This window comes from Rhinolophus sinicus, linkage group LG01 (assembly GCF_036562045.2).
Source record: "Rhinolophus sinicus isolate RSC01 linkage group LG01, ASM3656204v1, whole genome shotgun sequence".
Classification (NCBI taxonomy): domain Eukaryota; kingdom Metazoa; phylum Chordata; class Mammalia; order Chiroptera; family Rhinolophidae; genus Rhinolophus; species Rhinolophus sinicus.
The window spans coordinates 160,849,150-160,876,780 of NC_133751.1; the positions used below are offsets into that span (position 1 = coordinate 160,849,150).

Below are 27,631 nucleotides of genomic sequence, written 5' to 3' on the forward strand. Positions count from 1 at the left end.
CACACGCTGACCCTCACTCTGCTTTGCGATATAAATTATTCATCTAATTTTTTCAGCACAAGGCAGACATGGCTGAGGAATGCTTCCCTCTGTAACATGAAGTAATTGACGTTTCTCTGCTTTCCTGCTATGTGGTTAGGGAATTATTAAAATGGACTTGTCTTTAATAGTCAATTTTTGTTGGGTATTATAGCTCAATAAGTAGCCACATACTCCCCATTTCCTTGTGGTTGTGATAGCTTCTGAGTACAGAAACTCTCCAAAGGCTGTATCTTTATACTTCTCTATTTCCTTTCCACGTCATCCCTCTGAACATAGAAAGCGAGTATGGCAGTTATGTGGGAATTTTACGTTAAAAAAAAATCTCACAGCCCCCAAAAATACCCTGAGATTGCGTTCAATTTCCCCTCCCCCTCCTTACTACCCACGCTACCACCAACAGTGACACCTAGTGGCCAAATATAAATTAGTCCCTTCATTCTGAGTTGAGCAGCCTTTTACAGAAAATAAAATTTCCTTTAGCAGCAAATAACGACTAAGCTTTCTGTCTTCCTGTGAATGCACAGAAGGATAGATTCTTCATAATGAAGACCTAAAATATAATATTTGGGGACGGACAGATGCATAATTTTTTCTTAAGACTATATTGGAGTTTTTAACCTGTTTTCTTTATAGTACTATAGACTTGTGCTCAATTTTCTTTACTTAGGTAACGGCCATTTTGATTTCATTATAATTTTAAAAGTTGGCAACCACTTAGCAGTATTTTAAATGTCAACATCCAAAATATGTATCTAAAGGTAAAATATTTTAAATTAGTGATATTATAAATCAGCCATTTGCATAAATCTGTCTCAAACTCTTAAAACCACATTAACTGGCAAAAATGGTTTCCGTTTTAATGATAGTAATCTCTTAATGATTTTTTTCAATAAATGAGGAAACCATTCACAATGAAAAATTGAAAAACATTCACAATGTTAATGAATTCTTTAAGAGGTTACAAAAATATGAAATCCATATTTGGATTTGCAGTATGAAATCCATGAAGCCTGTTTTAAAAACTTTTTATTTTTACATAATTATAGATTCATAGGAAGTTGCAAAAATAATACAGAGAGGTCCCCTGTACCTTCATCCAGTATCCCCAATGGTGACATCTTACACAACTAGAATGCAATGTCAAAACCAGGGAATTGACACTGGTACAATCCATAGAATTTATTTAGATTTTTATTTGTTTTACTTGCACTCAGTAATATACAGATATAATTTTATCACATGTGTAGATGCATGAACCACAATCAAGATACAGAACTGTTCCATCACCACAAAAATACCTCATGCTACTTCTTTATAATATTAAAATAAATGATTGAACCCAGATACCTTGTCTATGTCAAGAGGAAGGCATATGTATATCATCATCATCATCACATGCATTTATTGAACACTTTGTCCTTGTTAATTGCTTTACATGAGTTATTTCACTTATTTTTTGCAATAACTTTATGACATACATATTGTTTACTTTTTTTTTTTTACAATTGCATTTATTTAAAAGGACAGCAAGGGTAAAATTAAACAAAGAAAAATGACAATTCACTTGATGTCTTGTCCTCTAATACACCAGATATAGAGTTTGCTTCAAGCCCAGTTTTAAATTCAATAAATATTGGGCACTGGTGAAGGGATTACAGACGCTGACAAAGTGCGTTGCTCAGTGCCAGCGCTCAGTTCCCCAGGTGGGGCCTTTTCTTGAGACCCTCCTATTGCCAAGGCCAGTCTCAGCATTCTAGAGCCCCGAGGATCAAGCTGGCTTCTCCTGATTGGCTTTTCAGAGTCAGCAGTGACTGAATGGAAGGGTTTAGTCCTTTCAATTCCTCCTTACTAGTTTTGTTTTTTGACATTTTACGTCTTCAAATACTTGCGTATCTCTAGAACCACAACTTGTTGGGGAAAATGACATCATGAAATACCAACATGATTTGAATTAGCTACTCTAGAGTGAGGAAAGCTGAAAGGTAATTTAATGATTTTTTACATCTGTCCAAGCAGGCTGTTTGAGGAAACACTGGACTGGGAGTCCGAGATTCACCCTAGTGTTGGCTTTGCCACTGACTCACTTGTGATGTGTGAACTGCCAGGGTCTTAGATTTTTCAAGTAAAGACAAGGAAGTTTGGAGATAATGACTGTTATGGACTGAATGTTTGTGTCCCCCACAAATTAAGATGTTGAAAGCCTAATACCCAATGTGATAGTATTTGGAGGTGGAGCTTTTGAGACGGAACCCTCATGAATGGAGTTAGTGCCCTTATGAAAGAGACCCCAGAGAGCTCCCTCACTCCTTTCACCCTGTGACCACACACTGAGGAGATAGCCATCTGTAACCCAGGAAGTGGGCGCTCACCAAACATCACCTTGATCTTGGACTTCTCAGCCTCCAGAACTGGGGGAAGTAAATGTTTGTTGTTTAATACACTCAGTTTGTTGTACTTTTGTTAAAGAGGCCCAAATGGACCATGGCGAAGGTCATTTTTAGTGTTATCGTTATAAAGTAAATGTTAAAAGGATTTGTTGATGATACAGGCATCTAATTATTGGGAAGGTGATTAATTAGAAATGCTCCATATGACTTAAAATAGATTTCTATCTCAAAATGGATGCTCTAGACTCTTGTAAATATGCCTTTTAGGGTCTTTGTAGACTTTCCTCTGGAAGTCACTTTCAATCTTGAAAATTTAATGAAATTTATTTGTTAGGAAATAATGTGCAAACGCATGGCACATTCTGATATAACACTTATAGTGAGCAGAAATCTCACTAGTGAGGAAATCAAAATGTTGAATTCCTGATTTAAATATGTCTCTTTCCAGCTGCGTGCTCTTTGGCAAGTCCCTTGACCTGTGTGAGTCACATTTCTCCTCAGCAGTTAGCTGTCTACTTACTGAAAATTTGTTAGTTATCTTTCAGGAAGCTTACTAGATAAAGTTGAAAATACAGGGAAATGCTTTGTAGTCTAGGACAAGTAAGGTACTACTGCAATACTGTATAAATTTGGGAAAAAATAAGTCAGACATGTGATTTACTATATATGAAAAATAAAAATAACCTTTAATGACTTTGAAATAATTATTTCTATCCACCCAACCTTAGCATTTACTTTTAAATGTTAGTACTGCTAGTATTCTACCTTTGGACAAAACACATTTACAAAATCATGCATGAAATTTAAGTGTGTAAAGGTAGAACAATAGACTCCATAATTTAAGGGAGGGCACTGTTCATTTCCAGAGGTTTAATAATTTTAATTGATTTAATCATTTAGTCAGTGAACATATTTTTGTTGAGCATATAATATGTACTAGACACTGTTCTAGGAACTGGGGAAATAGCAGGAAACAAAATATGTAAGACATCTCTGCTTTCATAGCCTTACATTACGAGGGATGAATGGGGGAGACAGAAATAGACAAAGTAAAAAAGCAGACTATTTAATTCATTAGAAGGTGACAGAGGAGATAAATCAGCACCAGAGGAGAAAGGGTTTGTGTGTGTTAGTGAAGGGTACAAACCAATGTAGAGTGGCCCAGGAAGAAGTCTGTGACGAGGAGTTGTGTGTGAGAGACTGGCAGGCAAAGATGGCTGATGGCTTCCAGTCCCCTAACATGCAACTTCATTTCCGTACCAAGAAAATACCATACTGAGAAAGTCCCTAGAACTGGACTCAGAAACTAGATGACATTAAACCTAAATCTTCTTTCTCATACCTTGCTGAAGTGAGAGCCAAGGAAGGCTGCTCAAATGAGTTTCTCTTGTGGGCAACTCTGGTAGATGGGCCAGACCAAGGAACCCAGAAAGGCTTATAACTTAGCAAAGGTTTTCTGCAACATTGGGGGGAAATTGAATATTCATTCACTAACTCAGCAATTAGCTTTTTCTTAGCTAGCCAGTTCGCTGGCTTGCTAAGTTCAGGCAGAGGGCCCAGAGTGCCTTCTTCGTTCCTATCAGTGGTCTCTCCTCAATTTCAGTAGGTGTTTCTGAGTGATAATGACCCGTCGATGTTAAGAGGGCAAATATTTATTATAGCTCTGGGTTATTTTCTTGTCTTTTTTTCCCATGTTGCAGAGGCAAATAATAATGCCACTTTGCAGTACAAGACATAAAATTGTAAAAAATGACACGAAAGTTCAGCTGGCAAGAGCCGTAATCACAGTGCTGAATTGTTAGCTCCAGGTATAACTGTTTTGAAATATGAGATCTGCTTATCTACTCTCCCCACCTGGGAACCTGGCCAGTGGCACAGAATTATTTAGTCCCTAAATTTGCTACCCTGCTTGATGTCATAGCCAGGACTAGCGTCCTGCAAAGGGAATCTTGTGGTTGTTAACATGCAGGAAATATATCTTCCTAGCCTCTTTCCTGAGGCCACTTATTCCATTCCCTAATTACCATATATATATATATATATATATATATATATATATATATATATATATATATATATTAAATGTCCCCAGAGATGTATAAACTGGCTTAAAAATTATACTTATGTGTAAATGACTGATGTAAAATAAGAGCAGGTTGTCCTGGGAAGAAAGGTTAGCTGATGGCTAGATGAGAGTGGGAAGGAAGAGACTCAGAAGAGGGGTGCTGGAGGAGGGGACAGAAGAAACAGACTGGTGGGTGGAAGAACAGCATCACCTCCTTCAGTGTTTTGCCCAAGCCAGCTCTGTTTATGCAAGACAGGAAGGGAATTAGAGGGAGAAGGTGACTGATTTTCAGAAGGGAATGTACAGAGGGTGAGGAGCAACTTTAGCTCTGCTTCTTTTCCTGAAAGCCTCCTGGAGTTTGCAATCCACTCCAGGCAGTGCAGAGCCCTGTAGAGGGTGGAGGCCATGCAGGGTGTGTCTCCATCAGGAGCCCTGAAGGGAGGTGGGGGCAGGCAGGGACCAAGCCCGGGTCTTCAGAGGGGCCAGTGGATAATCAGTGCAAGTTTACCTGCTGAAGGGATCAAGGTGGGCAGAGCAGGGTCTTACCCAGTGAACCATGGCCCTGAGGTCCTGTTTGAGGGAGAACCAGAGAGATGTTTATTCAAGGCAGCTAGGAAGAGTGTACCTGGGAGTATAATCTAGGAGAACCAAGTCAGGGTGAGATGAGTCAATATTGTCCCTGGGACACTGGAGGGAAATGTCACTGCCAAAGAATGAGGCTAAAAACAGGACCCAGCAGGGGCAAGGAAGAGTCTGGGGTAAGAATTCAGAACTGAAGCACCAGAATCTCTCCCAAAGCATATTCCACAGTGTATTCCCCCTGTGAGGTGAGCTGCTCCAGGAAAGGCTGCCATGGTCCTCCACTAAAAAGAAACTGAGAAGATGGCAACTACAACCTTCAGGTTCTTTAGCCTATTAAAAGGTCCAAGAAGTCCTACAACAAATAGACCTGTTTAGCTTTACTTAATCCATAATTTTCCTAATTAATTTGACCTTGGCTCCTTTTCATGTTACACCGAATCCGTTCTTAGTAGAAACACACTTCAGGAAACACCCTTATATAGTTTTTTCCCACAGTCCAGTAACACTCACCACCTACCTGAAGTCTCCTTGGTCACTGAGGTGGTGCAGAGTCCTTGCTATAAAACCGAGGTCTCCTCACCGCTGTTCCCCGGGTCCACAGGTGGGCACGGACGCAGCTCATATCCGCTCCAACATGTGGGCATCTGTTGAAAGGGAGCTCAGAGAACACCAACAACCTGCTATATTGACTTGAAACCTATTGTGACTATGCTATAGGAACACTTTTGATCCACTGGGGAAGTATTTTTTGTCTTGCTAGAGAGAAATACCTTTTTATCGCAAATTCCCTACCTGTGTTTTCCACTGTGGAGTCCTTTTCCTTCCCCCCCTCTATGATGCTACCTTAAGACACCGCTGTCAATTAGCTGCCGTTTTTCACAAGCCAGTGCTGGCTAACAGACCACTAACCGCTGAGACCTAATATCCTTAGTCACACCTCACCCCTACTGAATGAAGAAGCTGAATTTTAAATTTGTTTTTCTAAAGGACACTGATTAGAAGAGTTGACAAAGCCACTTGAATGTGAAATTTTCAACTGTCTAACACGAAAAGCTTTCTCGATCTTCGTGTCTGAGGCGGGGGAGAAGGTTTATTTTCCTACTGTGTGAAAATAATGGATTTTGCCTTTTCTGGGAATCCATCATCGAAGAGTATGTTGAATACTCAAACAATGGCAGTCTAAATTCTCCCACAGTGACACTAAGTAGCTGGAACTAATTCAGAAATGTGCATGGAGCATGATGAGCATAACTTCGTGTGTGAAGAGAAGCAGGACGCCTCACCTGCCTCCGTCGTAGTTCATCTCAGGACCGACATGGGTTGGGCCAAGAGCTGCCCAGAAAATACAGGAGCTTGTTATAAATTACATCCAGCTTTGTTTTTTCTTTTTTTTCCTGTCCTTTTTCTTTTTTTTTTAAAGAGGCTCTTTGTCAAAGAGAGAATGTAAAGCTCAAATACTTTTTACTCATTTTCTTGCCGAGAGCTGCAAGCATAACCAGTAGCAATCGCCAGTAATTAATCATCGCTCTGGAGATGGGAGCACACGTTCAAAGACATTTTCAACCCACTGAAACACGTCATGGGTTTAAAATTCTGCCACAAAGCAGAATCTCTGGAATGAGGCTTTACTTTTCTTTCTGATTTTGATATACCTACTGAGTGTGGCCAAAGGCCATCGTTGGAAAATCATCAGGGATGAAAAAATTCCTCTTGAGGGATCCTGGGCAAACAAGCATCTCTGGACCAGACTCTAGACAAGCAGCAAGATGGTCAGAGGCAAACATGTGACACTGGGGAAAATATTAGGCGAAAATATTTGGCAATGCTCTTTTGTGGCAATGAACAGAGACTCTCAAGTTGTAGGAGTGATTTATTGCAAGGATGCTTGTGGAACAGCACTGGAAATAGAAAATGCTCAGGGCCAGAGATAGTTCTAGAAACCACTTATGCTCTTTGTTGCTCTCAGCAGCCACAGGGATGCCCTGTATTGGTTTATCTGCTTATTTTTGTCACCTGCTCCATTCTACCCTCTCGGCAGACTGGCTTCTATTGCTTGCTCATAACTTCCCCTTTCTTATAACTTCAGCTTGGATGTGGCCCCTCTTGTTCCACCCTCTCTTTAATCCATCCTTTTAAAACTTCAGCCTTTATTACTGACTCATTCTCTTGGCATTTTCATAGCTCATATTCCCAGGAGAGCAAATTTAACTTGTCCAGATGATAGTTATGGGCCCGGCCATAAGTTGCTAGCCAGCCAATGGCTGTCTTACCTCTGGGTCAGGTGTTCAGCCCTACTCTAATCAACTGGGACCAGGTGGAGTAGGGTTACACTGTTGAACACACACTCCCCTAGATCTGTCCCTTCAGCAGGGGCTGTAACTAGGCAGGCACAGTGGTTGACATCTGATATCACTGTCATATTCCTGTTTCATCATTAATGAGATCTCTCAGAGCAGTCCACACTGTTCTCATACACGAGCCCCCACAGCTAGCAAAGCTCAGTTCTACTTTTAAATAAGTCTCTAATCTGTTCATGTTTTCCCATCCTCACTGCCACTACCCTTGTCAAGGTCATAACTACCCTCACCCAATTTCTTCCTAGATGCTCTCCCTGTGAGCATTCCAATTCTTCCCCAATCTTGCAACCATCTTTCTATGATTCAAATCTGATGACACCACCCTCTGCTAATAATATTCAGTGGCTCTCATTGTCCAAAGGGTAAAGTCTAATTCCTTGGTATTGTTTAGAAGGTTTAAAGGTTTGACCTGGACTGCACCAGCTTTCTCCCACATCATCTCTCACCACATTCCTCCTTGCTCTCTATGCTCCCGCTTACTCAACTCCTGTCAATTTCTCACACATTCTGTGCTCTCTCTGCTTTTCCATTTGCCCTTCCCCAACTCTCCTCCTTCCCAGCTGACACTTCACTTCCTTGGACTTTCTAACTCTCAAGATGAGTGTGATGAGTACAGGGAGCATATCTGCTGTTTGCAGTTATATTATAGGCCCTGGCCCTCTGTGGCCACACAGTAGGTGCTCTGTAAATAGTACTTGCTCGTGTGTTGTCCTGGAACTCCAAGAAGTTGTCATTTCTGTGTGGGACTCAAAGTGAAAGGTAAATAAAAGAGATTTGGGAAAATGAAGAGAGTGAAGTGAAATAGAGAAGGACATGATATAATGGTTTTTAAAAACTCATGGAGTATAGATGGACCCCTGAAGGAAGGAAAAAGATCTATGGACTTTGATTACTGAGAGAAATATGCAGCCCCCAGAGGGCTAGCCAAGATCAAAGGATATTGCTGAGGAATCCATCTCAAGGATATCTAGCCATTAACAAAAAGCAGGATTTAGGCTCTGGATTAATTTCTTTAGCAGAGAGCAGTTCAGCTCCCTTCTAAAGCACTTGGAATAGTTGTGGTACTTCGGGGCGATATGAACCTGGACACCTGTTTCCTGGGGTTTCAGGGACCGTCTGCATTCCAAGGTACAGCCTACAGCTCCCTATGTGTTCCCACTATCCAGAGCTCTCGTGTACTTCCTGGTACAGGTTCACAGAGACTGTGGAATAGTTTATTTGCCCCTTAAGAAACCTGGGCTAAGCTCCCCTCCTATGTCCTGCCCCCCCAACCCCCATGGGAGCTTGGGGGAGAGAGAAGAGCTGGACAACCTCACCGTACTTCTGTGAAGGGTCATGCTCCTCTCTCTCTGACATTAGCCCTCTCTGGGAGAGTATTGAAGGCAAGCCACCATAATTCTTATCTCTACTGGCTTCAGGTAGATACTACATTTTCACAGTAGCTACCAAAACCATGCAAGTGAAACCACTCCCCATATGTTTTAATGTGAGAGCCTAAATTCTTGAGGTGGAAAAAAAAAAAAAAAAAGGAAGCCAAAAGGAGAACATCCACCTCACGTTATTTAGCAAGTGGAAGATATAGAGGGAAAGAGAGAGGGCAAACAGCCAGTCAGTAACATGGCATAAAAAACGAGTTATCTTTAAGCACACAGATTAGCCACAACTTCTCATAGAATCTGTTTCCTGCCAGTAGCAGCTGGTACCCAGAGAAGAACTCAGTCTCACCAGGAACCCAAGAAGGAGAGGATGGCCAAAGTCAACAGGCACTGCAACCACCTGAGGACTCATCGTAGACAGGGGTCACAGCAGGAAGAAATTGCTCCCGGAAGTTCAGAGCTGTGTGTTGGTCTGAATTAGAAAGGCTTGTAGATCACACCCCTCCATCCATGTCCCTGCTAACATTCCTCCAAATAGCCTGCCATCCATGAGACTTGAACCAAGCAACAGGGGTGAGAAGCAGCCCTTGTCCTGACATCCAGAGGCAGGGTGTTGCCCTCTCAGCAAAGTGGGGGGCTTAGTAATCTCATTTCTTGATAGTTCAGTCTGAAGAGATACCGGATTCCCACCTCCAGGTCCTTCACTCTGAGATGGATACACGTTGACATTTGCTGCATCGTTTTAATCTTTTTCCTCCTTTTTCTCCTTCTGCAAAAAGCAAATGAACAAATAAAACCAAAACAAAACACTTAAAAAGCCTCAGACAAACTGGATTCCCTTAGTCAAGGTACTTAACCTCTCCAAGCCTGTTCTTTCACCTACAAATTAAGGGATAAGATTTGCTGAAAAGCCCTCTGGATTCCTAAAGTCTATGACGTTTCATACAAAATAGTCAGAGGCCTCAGGAAAGCAGGGGAAACATATTCTTTCCCCTTATGGACCATCAAATAAGAAGAAGAATGAGTAACTGGGTGCAGAGTGCACAACAAACCTGACTTACAGACTTAAGATGCCTAATTAAATGGTGGCCTCCCCAAGGTCACAGCCTGCTTCCTGTTGGTGTCTGGTACTCCGTAATGCTATGCTTCCTGCGGCTCCCTGACAGCTGTGGACTTGACTCTTAACAGACTCTGTTTGTTTTTCTCCAAGGTGGATCCTAGACATGCACTGAAGGCCCTGTGGGCAGAGGCACAGGGTCGCTGCCGAGATTTGTATGTGTTCTTTTCTGCTCCTCATTGTTTAGGCCAGTGTGTCGGGTGGGAACTAGATTTAGGAAGAGTCGCTCTGATTTCGGCTGCCTGTTCCTTGCTCACAGTCGGGCCACCTTGGGATGTTGATTGTTGTGCTTTTGCCTATTGTTTTCCTGCTCCCTATTTCTAATTTCTCTCTCTCTCTCTCTCTCTTTCCAGAAGCTGACGCAGTTCTTTCCACCCCGAGTGCTTGGCCCCACTCTCCAGCTCTGGGCTCCGTAACCCATGGCAACAAGAGAAGGGAAGCAGGTGATCACATACATATTCTTCCCCCACCACCCCACTCCCGCTCTGGCAGTCTAGGGCACACAAAGGGAGGACTCTCAACTGACTGCAGTGCCAATTAGAGACACAGGCCTCATGGCTGGTGCCGAAGGCTCAGGGCTTCCGGGTCACGCTACAGCAGCTGCTGGGGAGCAGCGTGGCCTCTCTTCTACTTGTTCCAGCTCCTCGTATTTCTCCAGGGCAGCAAAGTAAAATCCGACCTTGCACACACAGTTAAAAATGCCTTCACAATAGTCCATTCCCAGCTAGCCCAGCCATGAACCCTATTTTATGTCACCATGGAGACTGGCAGAATTGTGACTCGTAGTAATCAGCGAACTTTCATATACTTAAAGTAAGAAATTTTTTTCCACGTGATTTTCTAAATGGAAATCATAGTTAAGTCATTTGAAATCTAAACTCTCACCGGTGTTCCCTTTTATATTTATGTGTTCTAGGAAGCTTCAACCTAATTCAACGGCTTTTTGTTCCTTGCCAAATTTCCTATTGGGTTTGACCTACAAATCCAAAGAGTCAAGTGATTGACCTGTGCTCAAGTGGTCATAATCCCCTTTCTGTACAGGGACTAGAAATACGTGATGGATTCTTATCTGACTTGGTCAGATCTAGTAGCTGTAAGTTAATAAAAAAAAGTCGTTTAAAGTGAGGCGTCATAAAAAGTGATACATCCAAACCCACGTAACATTTTATTTTCGTTTAAAACTTACAAATATATATTAATCTCCCACTCTTTTCATGTAGGGCCAAACTCTGATGCTTGGAGGCCAAGATGACTTTTTTGTATAAGTTGTATTCATAACGCATCATCTACAATTTTTGGTTTTAGTTTTTTAGTGTTGTAAGAATTTAAAGACACTTGAAAAGTGATCTGAGCCCAGAATCTGTCTAGATTTTTATGGTTCCCCCAATATTTTATAACAGTCTCATTCCAACCAAAGCAAAATAACTTGCCTATTCTTTCCAAATAATTCAACTCATTTTTCAAGGAAAATCCTTATTTCCTTCTGTATTCATATTGCATTAGTTTACATATTATTCAATACAATTGCAAATGACAAAAAACAAATGCAACTGGCAAAAACTGATTTGGGAATAAACCCAAGTGTTCTTGATAAGTTGGACAGCCAACTGATGGGAGCAGAGGTGTGTAGGCGCTCAAAAGAGTGGTATACAGCATCACAGGGCAACTGGGAACTTTCAGCCGTTCCAGCACATGATGGTTGAACGTGCTTACTAGCAGCAGGAATACGGTAATGTGATTTCTTATACTAGAAAGGTAATTCTGGCACGGAAGTAGGCAGCCCCTTTCACTGATCTCTTCTACATACCGCTTCTGAACCTGTGCGTTTATTCCTAAGAGCAGTTCTTCATATTGAGCATTTGGACACCTCTACCTGTCCCATTTGCTCCTCAAATTCAACGTGTCCAAAACCAACCCTTTCTTTTCTTTTAAAACGGAATAGAACACACTGGTTTTGCTAGTAGGAGAACTCTTTCATCAAAGGAAAACTTAAGCCATTTGAAATCAAGATGGGAGCCCAGGGGCCCAAACTCCTTCAGGACCCTCCAGGAGATCCCAAGGAGCTTCCGAGAACCTCTACAATTCTTCAGAGCACAGATGGAAAACCTCTGGAATAGCGTACAGACTTTGGAGCCCGACAAAGCTGTTTCAACTCCTCATTGTTCCACATACTATCTGTGGACTTTGGGCAAATTAATTATTATCTGAGTCCCAGTTTCCTCAGAAATAAAGTGAGAATAGTATAACCACTAATAAAAATTGTGAGCAGAAGATGAAATGGCTCATGAGAAGCATTTGACTTGCTGAGGTGCTCACCAGAGTCTCCAAATCAGCTCCTTAAATAAAATAAAATAAAATAAAATAAAATAAAATAAAATAAAATAAAATAAAATAAAATAAGGCACCCAATTCCCATGGTTTGAAACTTCAGTTGCCATTGGCCCTTTTGTCCTCTTAAACCACCACCCTCCCACCATATCATCCAGTCATTTGGGATGTTCTGCACTTTCTAGCCCCTTAACATTTAATCTTCACTTTAGCTTCCATTTCATTCTCATGTTACTACCTTAGTTCCTGCCTTACTTCCTTAGTCCCCTAACTTCCTGCAAATTCAACCTACACATTGATGTCCAATGTTCTTGAATTATAGAAACCGACTGGGCAGATCATGCTGAGAGCCCCTCAGAGGTGCCCAGTGGTCTACCACCTAAAATCCATATGGCTGAGTTTGGCATAACACTGTTCCAAGCTTTATAGACTCTTTTCTTTTTCGGGCTTATCTTTGACCCCTTCCCCACCAACATTCCATGTCCAGCCCAAGCAACTCCTCTCTGTCCTCTGAACACAAGAATTTCATTCTTCACCAAACCCGTGCCTCTGCCCTGCTGTCTTCTCCACCTTGAGAGCCCCTCCTGCACACCTCTGGCTGCTAAGTCACACCAAGATCTCAAGCTGAAGGAACACTCTTGTTATAATGTTGTTTCATCTTTTAAATACCCTCCCCTGACCTCATCCCCCAAGGTTTGTGCCAATCTCTCTGTATTGTTATTATCAGTACATTTATTGTGGTCTCATTTGTGAGATCATTTCCCCCATGAACCTGACTCAGAACCTTGCCATAGTTAGTTTCAGAAAATGTGTCTTGGATGAATACTTTTTGATCAATAAAAATCCCAATGTAATAGATGAAATCCAAAAGAGGAAAAAAAAGCAAAAACTAAAGTGGATACCAAGCCTTACTGTGGGTTCATAGGGTACCATCTCCTCAGCGGTGAGAGGGGGCATTGCTACCCTTGATGTCTTGGTTTTCCTCCCAGAGGTTGTGCGTGTGGGCAAGGATAAAGATTAATCCAGAGGAAACAGGGTTTTCCTTGACTCTATGTTTTATTGTTACAAGTTTATTCATTGTTTTTTAGAGAGAGAAAATAAAACTTCTGTAAATTACTGCATTGCAAAGGAAACAAAGGAAAACCCACATGTTCTTCCAAGGGCCTCTTGCTGCCATTTTATTTTCTGTCTACCAAGCTTGTAGTGGAATATCATGGGCCATGATTTCCTGAACACTTTAATTATAGGAAATTCCCATAATTATAGGAAATTATGACCCCAGTAACAATTTCTGACTTGTCCACATCAAACTCCTTTCCTTTTCCCACTACAGCAAATCTAAAACTTCATACAATGTTATTCCATATTGTAACCATGAAAAACACAGAACATTACAATGAACAGCAAAAGGAGAACTCAACTGGCATTACAAACTGAGGAAACCCAATTCTCCCTTATCCTTTTTTATTAAGCTGGACAGACTGGCTAACAGAGGTATGGGGCGTTGGGCTCTGACTGCTCCAGGAAGCCACCATTAGCAAACAAACATCTGCTCGCTTCCCTCTGCAGTCCCTGCCAGCTGTAGCTGAGGCACAGTAAATTACTCTGCTAATTCTATTGGCTCATTCCTGCATTTCTCTAATGCAGATTATTGATTTGTGCCAGGGAGCCTGGGCTTGCACAGATTCTGAAGGTACAAGTGGGCAGAGTCTGATATTTTTAACACCAGAAAATCCTGTGGTAGAAGAACTGTTGCCGAAGTTGAAAGATAGCCAGTGGCAAAGACTAGAAAGAAAGAGCTAAGATTGAAAACAATGCATCAGTTCATTGAAAGAGTTCCCTTTAATGGTAAAATAGTGAGAATCATATAGGAGACAAAAGACCCCACTTTTAGTCACTTACAGAAGGCTGGGTAATTTTTACCCATTTTGAAGGATGATGGGAATGTGCTGGGGGATGTGATGAGGAAAGATAGTCTATCTTAAACTGATTATTTGGTGTGGAAATTCTACTCAAAGGAAAATAAAAATCTTACTATAACATGCACATTCTTAAACTGGTCTTGATTTTCGGAAGCACCAGGGTATATTAGCTGAGAAGTCAGATTCTGGAATTCCCTTCTACTTAGTAGTACGTCTTTGGTAAGGTTGTACTTGTTTCCTCATCTCTAAGTGACAGTGATAACTCCCATAATAATCATGAAAATCACACAGTATAGCCTCAGACTCATCGTGAGACATACTCTCAGGGCTTTATGTTCTTCAACCAGAAAGCTTATAGGCAGTGAAGTCATACTGCAGGCTTGTTTGAGAAAAGCAGAGTGGGTGTTTGAGACCAGGAACCCACTGAGAAGAAACCACCCACTGGTGCCCTCCGGAGTTTGCTAAGCACCTACTTCTCAGGCTGGATGGGGTATGATAAGGGATTTAATTTCCTCATCCTGAAAGAAGTTAACCCAAATATGTAAGGCCAACGGCAATACCATCAGCTTTCAGGAGTTCTCACATTGCTTATGAAGTGTGAGGGGCTTGACATAAGCTCCACAATTTAACAGCTATTAAATTTCAAAGAATTATTCTCTGTGTTTTCCTGGTTATTTTAAATTCTACTGTCCCTGGAAGAGTGAAGTATGGAAACAAGATTGGGGATATCTTTCAAAGATGAAGCTGACATTGATTCAAAGCAGCTGTTCTGGTGGGATGCCCTCACCTGTACAGACAGCTGGCTGGTGTTAAGTGTGGCTTTTGTAAAAGGTGAGCAGAAGCCCATAACACTTAACACCGTGGAGCATCTCAGAAGGTTCAGTAAAACCCGGAAAAGGGTCCCTCCTTTCTGAGTTCTAAACTATTGACTTTGCAATAAATGTTTAGGGAACCACCCGTTCATTAGCCCTGTGTGAGGCACTTGATGTGGATTACTCATCTAATCCACACAACACTCCAAAACTATCCACCCTGGTGGCTGTTAACTAGGCCAGAGAAAAGCATGGAATTCACTAACTGGCCTGCGGGTTCCCAGCCAGGAAATCGGTAGAACTGAGATGGAATACAGACATGCCCATTTAACTTGAAAACTATCCTAAGATACCTACATTACAACATATATTACGACACATGTACCTCATGAAATTCCTAAAATCCAACCAATTTTGACCTACAAAACAGCAGTTTCATATGGTTCAACTAAATATAATACTTCAGTTGACCCACAGCATATATTTCATTTGACCTCCAGACCTGAACTAAGCTTTTTGTATTGATACCATGAAGTTATCCACAAAGAAATGCCAGTAAACGTGATTGTACTTGAAGACTTTAGTTCAATTCCTCTCATTTTTCTGTTGCAAAATACCAAAGACACCTGCCTGACCCTGCCTCAATGATTCATACAGTACTTGACATTTTTCTAATAATTTTGAAATTAATATTTGTATTTTTTCCCTCAGCTTTATTGTATTCTAACCAACTGAGCTTATAATTGTGTTTCCCTGACCTTGGCTGCTGAACTGCACACATTTTGCCATTATGACTTTTACATGACTTCTCAGTTCTTTCCGTGCTCAGTTCAGCAATATTACTAGAGTAATTATTGCTCTTTATACCTTCCAAACAAGGGTATGATTTTTTAAAAAACGTGAATTATATGAAACTGTATTAAAGTTTCTGGGATCTAGAAAATATTCTCAAGGAGGACAAAAACCGCCAAAATTATATGCACCTAAGATGCATTTTAATTGACATTTTACTAGAGAAACCCTTGATGATAGCACGGAAAGCTGTATTTTATGTTTACATGTAATGTTTGAAAACATGAACAATTTGCATAGTAATATTTATTATCTATGTTTCAAATGTACAGTTAATTAATGTGTGGTTTTGTAAGCTTTTCTCCCTTCCTCTACCATAACTCTGTATCTTTAGCCAGCCCTCTAATCAGATAGTTTTCTTTTAAGGAATTCTACCGTTCCTTTGCCCCCACCTCCTCCACCTCCAATTCTCTTCTATAAACATTTTGCCTGTTTTCGGCAAATTCTTTTGAAAGACATTTTCTCAATTTACAGTTTTTGAGACATTAATAAGATGAACTCAGTTATCTTTTTGCCAGCTTACCCAAGCAGAATGTAGGTAAAATAACAGTTCTCATTTGCTTGGCACTTTTTTGTTTTTGGAGAGAACTCTCACTGTTCCGATTATTTGATGTGAACATTGTATGCATAGTACCTATGTCTCTGTAGATGCCTTTTTAACTTAAAAAATGGTGTGTGTATTCAGCAATGTCTGGGTAGGACAATCTAAATTTCCTATTTGGGGATAATGATCCAGTTTGGGAATCTTTCCTTCTTTTCAGATTTTGAAGCTGCTCCTATGAACGTCCTATGTCCTATTTTGCTTATTAATAACAGCACAATAGGATCTAGTAGTCTTCCCTGCTTTTTAGCTATGATACTTCGAAACAAATCTTGCTCTGACAAATGCAAACATTTTTCTGTACTGACAAAGAACTGTCCTCGTGGTGTACCAACCATATTGTCAGGAATGCTGTCATTAGGAGCTGTACATTTCTAAGAAACCCTGCAAAGCTGAGATGTTTCCAAGTGGCCTTCATCAGGACCATGTAGGTTTGAATATTTGAAAAAATTCCCTTGAGACAACCTTCTTTTCTTTTTTTTTTCCCCAAGAAAATCTCACAAGTGATGGAGAGGTAGCCAGAGAACTTTCAAAATCACTGCCGCGACAATTGTCACATCCTGCGTTTGTCTTTCTGCTCCAGCAGCCGCCTCCGTAGTTCCAAGGCATGTTCCTGCACGCTTATTGCAGGATGCTACAGCCATTTCCTTATTTTGTGTAGATGTTTTTATTAGGTTGTGGACAGTTGTGCACACTGGTTTGAGAAGGGTTAACACTCAGCTGTGCTGTTCATGTGTCACAATCTGTTTCCTTTGAAGCAAGAGTGAAGTGTTTCCAAAGACAATCACTGTAATTCTATGCAGATTTTTCCTGATTAATGAATAGGAATTTTCAATTGAATCTTTAAATGAGTGAGAACAGTGTAAGAAATGGATATAATCCTTAAATTTTTTTTTTATTGAAAGGCATTTCAGATTTGAAAAACTTAGGCATTGTATACATCTCTAATTTATTGCCGTATGTGTTTCTTGAGTCATAACAATGTTGTAAAAGTTATATAATGCTTGCCAAAAAAATAGTGTGGTCTCTTTGTGAAGCTAAATGAAATAAAACACAAAGTTTGTGGTACATTAAATCACAAACATAAATATGTACTTTATGGCCCTCTCTTATTTCTAAATGTGCACATTTTAAAATAGAAACATTTACCAATATGCTGATTAGCAATTTCCCAGTCCAAAAGCCCGATTGCATTTAAGATGCAAAAGATTAAAATGCCTAAATAGATGAAGTTAATAGTTCATCTTCCTAAATGCTTTTATATGTTTTAAGTCATATAGTTCCTTCCAACCCTGAAGACTCAAGGAGGTCCTTTGATGTGCATTTTTGTTTTCTGTACTTGCTTTCCTTGGAACCGAGTCTGACTGCATCCCAGACACCTGGAGAAATGTCGTGCATGGAACGAAGGCCATGTAGGCCTGCTACTGCACAGTGTGTATGCAGGTTCTTGGAGCAAGTGAAGTGCTTTTTATTATCATATCACAAATATTCAACCTTAATTTTGGCTAAAAATCATCTCAGTTGCTAATGTTCCATCTCCCAATGATTTTATTCCTCCCCTGCATAAAAATTGGTCAAGGAGAACATGCAAGAGTATGTTGACTCTAAAATGCAATTCCCCAGGGAGACCTTATTTGCTCATCCATGTAGCATCTCTGTCTCCGTAGGTAGAACAGAATTTTTAAATGCCTCTAGTCCTTTAGGACACACTGCCAATTGGCGGTTCAAAAGTTCATATGATGCCATATGTCCTAATAATTTTTATCTACATCTGAAACAATACGGGACTGTCAAATAAAATCCTGCATGCAAACAAATGATGGAATGCAGGGGGACCCTCTGCTTTAGCCTTTTCTTTTTGTCCGACAAGCTAATGCAATAAGGCCAATAATAAAAGGTTGTGTACTGGGCCTAAAGCCTGTGACAGATAAAAAAGAAATGTTGGAAACCAATGAAGCTTTTGCACAATTAGATTTTTTGAGGCTGTGCTGTAAGGATTGCCCAGAGCCTGTTCAGGCCTGATTGATGGTAAAATCATAACTACATCATATTAGCTGTAGAGTTCACTGACAGGTTACTACAGATTAATATTGCCACTGCTGTTCACTTACCATCAGACCAGGGGAAATATGAATTGAGCTGTTCTTCTAACAAACCCTGCATATTAAAAGGTAAGGTGTCCTACTGAACAATCTCCCCTGTCACTGGGGAAAGACACAAACAATGTCTATTTGAGAGATATGCAGATACGGTGCAGCATACTAATTAGTTCTGCTAGGAGAGCCGTCACGTCCGCTGGCTAACGATCCTTCTTGTGAGCTTGTTCCTTCAGAGCTCTTGGCACAGGGCTGCAAATGACACCCTAAAACGTAGAGCTGCAAACCTTGGTGATTTAAATGCAGGCTGCCAGGCAAATTGCAGTGACATAAATTTGTCCCATGTGTTTTGCATCGTGTGAATATGAAACAGCGGAAGCTTTGGAGCCGAGTTTTGTTTGCACTGAACTCAGGGGGCTGGTGGGCAGTTTTCAGAGATGTTATCCACGGCAAGGTGGGGTCACCTGTCTTGCTTGTTTTGGAAAATGCAAGAAATAAACATGTGCTGATAACAATGCCAGCCTAAAATGAAAGCGTTTCAGCCTCTTACTACCCCAAGCCTTGGGTAAGAAGCCAACTGTGAAGCAAAAACAGGACTCACCATACAGTGTGTGAAATGGAAGAGTGAGGCCCGATTGGGGCGTGTCAGTGAGGAACCACTGAGACTTTCACATCCTGCTAACAAGACCCCCAGCCTGGAATCAGGCAGTGGCCAGTGCCTTTGGTGCCTGGGTCAAGGTGCTCATTCCCTTGTGATTTGGAATGTTGCAGCTATAAAGTGAGCGGTTTTGAACTAGGTGATCTCCGAGGTCCCTTTCAGCTCCATTATCCCATTCTGCAGGCCCTAAGTCTTATATCCTATTTTTTTATAGCCATGTTTTTTTAAATGTGGCCCTTGGACTTGACCTCAGCCTCCCTGAGCAGCTTGTTAAAGATGCTCACTCTGGACCCCACCCCACATGGTTTGGGTGCACGCTGAAGATTAAGAACCACTGTCATGAGGGATGGCAGTGGCTTGACTGAAGTCACTGTAGATCTTACCAGTGTTTTGTGGAGAATATGCAAAAAAGCTGGCGAGTCCACTGGCGTCTGGAGAAGAAGATAATAATGCCTTTTTATTTTCAAAGAGAAAATGGTGACCTTGACAACCTTAAATTATAAGCTTCATCAACAATGTTAATGGACAGATGACAGACTGGAAAAAATATATGCAATGCTTAAAACTGACTCTGGGGAAAAAAAAAAGTGACGCTGGATTAATACCTAGAATATACAAAGAACTGAAAGTTGACCAGAAAAAGACACGAAACCACATTTAAAAAATGCACAAAGAGCGTGAAGAGGCAATTCACAGGGGAGGAAGCTCCAATGAGGAGCTAGTGTCAGATGGGTGTTCAAGTTCACTGGTGATCAGAACAATCGGAACAACACAGGCCCCTTCAGACCAGCAGAATGTCAAAATAGAAAGCTGGCCAGGTGTTCAAAGGCTACGGGATGATGGGAACTCTTCTTGATTGTTGAAGGAAGAGCAAATGAGTATGAGCATTTCAGAAAGCAGTCTGACAATTTTAGTGAAACTGAGAAAGGTGAAGGTGGCAAGAGGCCCCTACTTACCCAAGCGGGCAGGGAAAACTGAGGTTCTGGCATAATTACTAATAGTGCCCTTTTTCATTTCCCAAAACGTTCCTGTTAAAAAAGACAATAAATTGTGTAGTCACCCTACCTTTGTAAGCCCACTTTGGAACATATCCCAGAGGAATGTTCACAAAGGGATTGTGTCCAAAGATGTCTGTTTAGCATTGTTTGCGGTAATTGGGAACTGGAATTAATATTGGTGTCCTTCACTGGGACATTGGCTAAGTCAGCTAGCTGGTCGCATTCTATGGACTACTATGCAGCAAATGGAGGCAATATTTTAAATGTCTATGTATGTGCAATATGGATTAATTTCAGAAACAAAATTATAAGTGACAAAGTAAGAGAGAATGAGATTTAAAGCATAATGCCATTGTCCAAATGTTAAAAACAAATTCAGATTTGTTAAATACAAAACAATGAAAGATATGCAAGGATATATGCACATATCAAAAACATTGATGCTTTTGTGAGGGTGAGAGAAATGGAAATGAGGATTTTTAGGTGAGGAGGAGAAAATAATGAAATAAAAAGAAGGGTCTTGTGGGAATGATGAGATGATGTACTGTAAAACGAGGTGTAAGATTATTATAGACCTCTCCCCGTGGGGTCAAAAATGAAGGGTAAGAGTGATTATTATTTTAATTTCTGTCTGTGGGAATGTAATGGAAATATTTGTCTTCAAATCAAGTGTGATTGTTAGAAGGATGTGATTAGTTCATAGATAGGAAGAATTTGGAGTCTCTCTCACGCAAAACCTATTTACCAGGAAGATGGAAACTTTGGTCCAGATAATTCCACTATCTAATAATCTCCGAGCTGATAATAGAGTCTTGGCGTTGTTATCAGTGAGTGACTTAGATTTCACAAGAAGGAATGCAGCAATTTGCTGCAAGATCCATACTTGTAATTCTCTCCTACAACTTTCAGTGGCTCCCTATTTCCTATAATATTTAAGTCCAGACTCATGAGCTTGGCAATAAAGACCCTCTATTTTCTAACATCAAACTACCTCTCCCATTTTATCCCCCAATTTCTCCTCATTGATCCTTCACTCTCCAGAAACAGTCCCTCTGCCTCTGTCGTTGCTCACACAATGTGTTCTGTCTGGCATGCCCTTCTATTCTTCTTCTTGTCTGAGTCTTCTAATTTTCAGGACCATTTTGAGGTTCAGCTCCACTGTAGATCTTCTTTTGCCATCTCAGACTCACCTGACCTTGACTTTGTCCTTCACGCAGCTGTTACAATGCATGCTGCTTGGAATCATAAGTATATTTTCATACGTGCTTTCTCTGAAGGGACTATGTAATATACTCTCAACTATCTTACAAATAGTCCTAAGATTTGTATAAAGTATTATCAAATAAACATTTATTGATTCCCTGCTTGGATACTTGGAAGAAAGATACGGTGATCTCTGAGATACTGTCCCTGACTTAGAAGAAGCCTAGGTTCTTCCTCTATTTCTATCTGCCACCCTCAGCATGTTATCTTTTCATACTCAGACTGAGCGCATCTTCAACATAAGATACCACCATACTTGTAGACTTTACACCTTTGCAAAGCTGTGCTCAAAGGCGCGGTAGTAAGGAAGATTCTTTCCAAGATCACTCTCTGTTTGTCAGAGAAGGATATATTTCCCAGAAGCTCCTAGAAGACTTCCTCGTACATCTTATTGGCCAGAACTGAGCCACCTGGTCCATGACTAGCCAGCCACAAAGAGGTATTGGACTTGTTTAGCACTATTATGGGAGGCAGGCTTCATTAGCGTGGAAGAAAGGGGAGGGATTGGTGGTAGAGTGGTACTTCAGAACAGTAAGGAGCTTCCCACAGGCCACAAAGGTATTGGATATCCAAGAAACTTTAAACCTTTTCTGCACCTTCATGCCTCCACCTTGTGGAATGAAATAATGTTCATGAGGAACAGGGTCTCATGTCTGTTGGACCTGGAGTCATGCCTCCTTTCTTTGCTGAATGGTGGGGAACTCTTCTTGCATTTAATGAATGAATTCATTCATTTGTCCCGTAGTTATTCATCATATATTTATTGAGTATCTCTCAGATGTTCTTAAAATTTTTATGCCATTGAGTTCCTTCAGCAGCCAGATGAAACCCATGGATCCTTTCTCAGAATTTTTTTTTTTTAAAGCGTTAAAAAATACACAGCATTACAAAGGAAACCAATTAAATTGAAATACAGTTTACCTTCAGACGCTGTGGGCAGATCCTATGCTGGTGTTTGGATATAAAATAACAGGAATTGGGAGGACTTTGCCCTCATGGAGCTTAGAGCCTGGTGGAGGAGACAGCAAAGGGCAATTTAAAGCTCTGATGAGGTACTGGGTGCTATGAGAGCGCCCCCTCAATGTGGGATGGGAGTGGAGAAAAAGAGAAAGATTCCTGAGTATCTAAGAAAGGATTCAAAAGAATCAACTAGGAAAGAGATAGTGGGAAGATAATTCTAGTGAGAAAGAAAAGTAAGTGCAGAGACGTGCGTGTAGATGAGAGAGTGGGCGGAAGGTTTGGAGGACAGTTATAAGTTCAGTATTTCTGGAACATAGAGGTCAAAGGGGTAGACAGTTCTCGGGAGCTGAGCAGAGATGAGCTCATGACAAAACACTCCTGAAAGAATCTGATGCTGTGCTGAAATCCACTCTGAGTAAGTTTTATTATATGTGGCAGCTTTGACCAGTAAAGACATGTGTCCAGACTCTATGACCTTGTTGGGTTTCTGCCCACTCTAGAGTCTTCAGTACTCAGCATAGTGCTGCATTAAATGATGGTTACATGAAGGGAACTCTAGCCCTTTGGGTTTCTAAATCCTTATCTGGCATATTACGATACATTTTATGAGGACTCCCAGCTGCATATGAGAACATACTCAGTCAGCTCCTAAAGCAGAGTCTTCTACAACTCTCATCCCTCTCTACCACCATGTTCCTGGCTAAGCATAGCTACCCCACCCTTCCATCTGCAGCCAAAAAACGTCAAATTCTTGGCTGCATCTGTGGGGCGTAAGACCTCACGGTATGGATGGAGCTGGAGTAGTTAGCGGCTCACCGAGGACCAAGTGGGAGGCTGAGAGTGGGCGCTTACCCCACCCCGGTCCTCCACATAGTTACCCAGGCGCTCACCCAGGCTCCACAGCGCCATCTACTGGCTGCTCCCTTGGACAAGCCCTTGGTCCTTTTTTTTTTTTTTCAATAAAGATATCAGAGCCATGGTCTAGATTTCCAGGATTTTCTTGATCTCCTGTATCAACAATCCCCATCAACACAATAATGTGGCTTACAATGCACCTTACACATTATTATACAGCTGTCTCCCAATATTCAGGGAATGGAAGAAGGACAAATAGAGCATCAAATGGGAAGCAGGGGACTGGATATTCCCTGAGAAGAGATAGTGACCCGTCGGATGTTAGAGTTGGAAGGGAGCTTAAAATGTAACTAGTAAAACCCTTTCTCCTCACTGAGGCCCATTTTACAGTTGAAAGGAAAGGGCTGAACTTGATTCTGTCAACTACGGTCCTGAGTAGGGTTGTAGCAGTTGTCTAACCTCTCAGAACTTAGATTCCTCACCTCTTAAGATGAGTGGTTGGGACTATGTCTTTGAAAGTCCTGACTAAGCATAAATTCTGTTATTTTGAATCATGCCAAACTCTTTCCATGTACATGAGTCTAATTATCACTAAAAATGTAGTCTTCTCATTTATTTCTCGGATTGACATATAGCTGACATTTAAAAATTAACCCACTTTTTGTCAGATGGACACTTTTTTATGATTACCCTGTGAGTCACATCATCTGAAGTTTGCCACACAAACCTCAGATGATGGGAGAGAATGATTCACATTTCATAGTAGAAACATAGTAACTTTTTATTTCCTATGTTAGTTAAAATCTCTCTTAGCGTCTATATTTGCATTTAAAAAAGTCTAGTGGACATGCACATTTTCTTTGTTTTGGAGTGTGCTTGAGAATTTTGCACTGTGAGCAATGTGTTTGAGAGAAATGAACTGAACTGGGTAAAAGTCACATACCCTGGCATTCTCTGTTTCAGGATATAAGAAATGGCCTTCTCAATGATAGGAAGATCCTGGTGTCAGTAGACTCTTGATTTAGTTTTGTTGGAGGCTCAGATCATCACTTAATTTCACCGGGTCTGATCCTTCATTAGAAAAATGAGAGATAACCTATCTGACAACGAGAGAAAGAGGAATAAAGTTTGCAAAGCACTTAAGACATCTACAGGGTGATTTAAAGAGAAAAAGATAATAATCCACTTGAATTTTTCTTCGATGACATGGTGGATTGTCCTGGTGACATAATTTATAGGTCCCTTTCTTTGTCCACAAAAGGCTCTCAGGGCCTGGGACTACATTTCCCTGTAACTGTACTAATTTTTGGCATGTATCAGGCACTGACCACAACCTAAATTTTGAACACAAGGTCACATGAGGCCGGATTAGACCACCACAGTTCTCCTGATTCATTTTTCCTCCGGTTAAATGCCACAGCACATAAACATTTTTTTTTTTTTTTTTTTTTTTTAAGAAGAGGAAGCTGTCTTTAAAACAAAATGACATTTTGAAAACTTTGTCCAAGAATTCTTGCAGATGAACTCTGAATGTGAGCAAGATGAGTTATTCTTTAGTAGGACAGTTAACAAAATATCAGTGGGAAAACATATATACATTGTAATTATAAAAGAAGGGATCTTCAAGAGAAAGTCAGGTACTTAAATATAGATTTCCAAAATATAAAAGTCATTGAGTAAAACTGCAAAACTTCTAGAAGTTTCTAATTAAATTTTGACTGTAGCATTTGCCTTTGTCTGGAGCAAGAAACCCAGCTGTTTTACAATAGGGTCTTTTGCCTCCTAGCAGCACAGCAGACAATGTGTGCCTTAAACAGCAAGTCTGTTTTCAAGGGCTACATCTTTTTGTTGTCTGTGGTTTCAATAAAACATTTTCTGAAGTTACTAATTCATGTTGCACCACATTGATTTCTTCTATTGTTTATTTATTCAAAAATTTGACCTAGCATTAAATTCTTGTGGTTATTATTCCTTGATGTATTAAATTTAATTGGAGCACAGGACTTCCATTTTGAGGTTTTGGTATTTAAAAAAAAAAAAAAAATCACTGGTCTTTAAATTGAAAGATTTGATGGAATATTAAATTTGATGAATCATAGCAAGTGTCTGTGTTTGTTAGCTTTTATAGACCACATTAAAGCATTCATTAATAAAGTCACAGTACATTGCTTTGAGTAGGTCCTAAAAGGTTAACGACTTGATGCAGGCTGGTGCTCTTAAGCTTTACTGTTGGAGAGTGGCATGTGTGGAACTTAGTTCACTTTGAAATTGGAATACAAAAGAGAGATTTTATTTTCTATCTCAAAGACCAGGAATTTTGTGGTCCCCTTTCTCTTTTCAACTTTTTTTTTTCTTCAACCATCATCAAAAATCATGCTTATTCAGGTGTACATGGTTTGAAGACAGTGGTTCGTTAGCTGCAGGATGACTCTGGAGGGGCTGTGGCATCACGGGAGCATGTCAGCCTCCCTCCTGGCTGCTCCTATAGTGACCTTTGAGCAGAGAGAAGCTGACTCGATTATGAATCATCCATTTTGGAATATGAGCTGTTATTCAAAAAGTATGTTGTTTACTGTTTGACTTTCTTTCCCCTGGAGACTCTGTCTTGGAAGACGAGATATACAAATATTTGCAATGTGCAAACAATAACTTATACATGCACCTATTATAATATCATGTAGCCAGAGGGCACCTGATGTGTATTTGTTGACTGACTGGATAACCACTGGATTCAAGAGTCAGGGACATCCTCTTTTCCTCTGTGGCTGGGAACACGTGGAGTAATTATTACATTTGAATTGTTTACCCCAGAGGATTTCTGCATCAAACTTCTATTTTATATTTTCAGAAATAGCATCAGATTAAACCAGACTGGAATTGTGTGGCTGCTTTTTAAAAAATTGCCGAATTGTGCAATTCCTTAATATTAAGAAAAGGCCCTCTGGACATTTCAGGGAAACTCATGAAATCTGTGTTTTTCTCAGAAGTAATTCTGTCTTGAAAAAGTCATGTGTGAGGGTAAATTTTTCTTAAAAGGAGACTTGTGCAGTGCCTTGATTCTATTGGGAATTGCTAGTAAAGTAAATGACTCAAATTGGTTTTGTGTGGGAGACCAATCAGAACATTTCCATGAGGTTGTAGGGCTGACCTGTAGTAGTTTAACTATTTCCTGAGCAACTAGAACCTGCTCGATTGGATGGATGATAGTTCCCATGTTAGTCATTGTGGAGAGAAAAATAACAGTTCATATAAAAGAGGCCACCTAGGGTTATGTGACTGCAATTGTTTCCAGGCTGAAACAACTTTGTATCTGTTTATTATTGTCAGTATTTTGTTATATTGTTCTTTCAGAATCAATAAAAGCTAACCTCCCTCCATGGCTTTGCTACTAAACTCTCCTGAAAGTGTGTGTAGTACCGAATGTCAAGAATGCCAAAGCCGGGAAGGAGGCAGAACTAATCATCAGTCAAAGTTAAATCCACTTTATTGAATGACCTTCTTAGAGGAAGTCTCTTCATTAATGTAAAACACATGAAAAGATTCATGTTTTTTTTTTGTTGTTGTTGTTGTTTTAATGTGTGAGGTAATTTTTTTTTCTTTAGAGAAAAAAACAGATACAGTAGTGATGTTTTTCTTTTGATTAAGAGAAGCTATTTTGCACTAAGAAGATTCATTACTCTCAACTTTCCCACATTTCTACAAGATCTTGCCTGTCATTGTCATATCAGTTTATATTTATCCTACTTAATAGTAGTTTTTATATTTAATGAAAAGATAGTCTTATGAAAACTAGTTTAACAAGCATAATCATTTGCATTTCTCTCTCTCTCCTGCATATCACATCATCCACTGATATCTATTTCAGACATGAGCGCAATAGATGCTATTCAAATGTCTTATGCATCCCAATGAATGGTGCCCACAGAAATGACCTTCACCAGCTCTAGGGTCCAGGGTTTAACCCTCGGCCCTGTAAAATCTGTGATGGGCTGGTAAATATTTAACAACCAGTTCCTGGGGTGGTAGGAGGAGGAAGCATTTGTCAGTGTCCAAGGTGTAAATACTTCCACCACGGCTAATTAGAAGGTAACAGACTTGAGTTGGGAAAAAATGTACACGATTGACACTTGCCAGCCAGTTATGAGTTGGCTTCAGCACATTACTGCAGATTCCTCCAAGTTACATGTTATGATTCTATGATTTTTAACAGATTGTAAAAGGAGAACTCCATTGGTTAAAAAAAAAATTTGTTTTACCCCAAATCTATGAAAACAATTGTATCTAAGACCCGTAGGTATCATTATGTGCTGACTGCAGGAATTTACCCAAGCAATACAAGAAACCAGCTCCGGGACATCTT

General features: G+C 40.4%; 2 long non-coding RNA genes across 2 annotated transcripts in view; both read left to right on the top strand.

The window, feature by feature from the left end:
- Positions 1–12,229, top strand: part of LOC141572747 (uncharacterized) — a 50,678-nt gene extending 38,449 nt beyond the window's left edge. The window contains exons 2-3 of the long non-coding RNA XR_012498204.1: positions 10,280–10,369; positions 11,869–12,229. This is a non-coding gene — a long non-coding RNA (uncharacterized LOC141572747). The remainder of the gene's footprint in view (positions 1–10,279; positions 10,370–11,868) is intronic.
- Positions 1–27,631, top strand: part of LOC109451261 (uncharacterized) — a 520,178-nt gene that overhangs the window by 177,014 nt on the left and 315,533 nt on the right. The gene's annotated exons all lie outside the window — the stretch shown is intronic.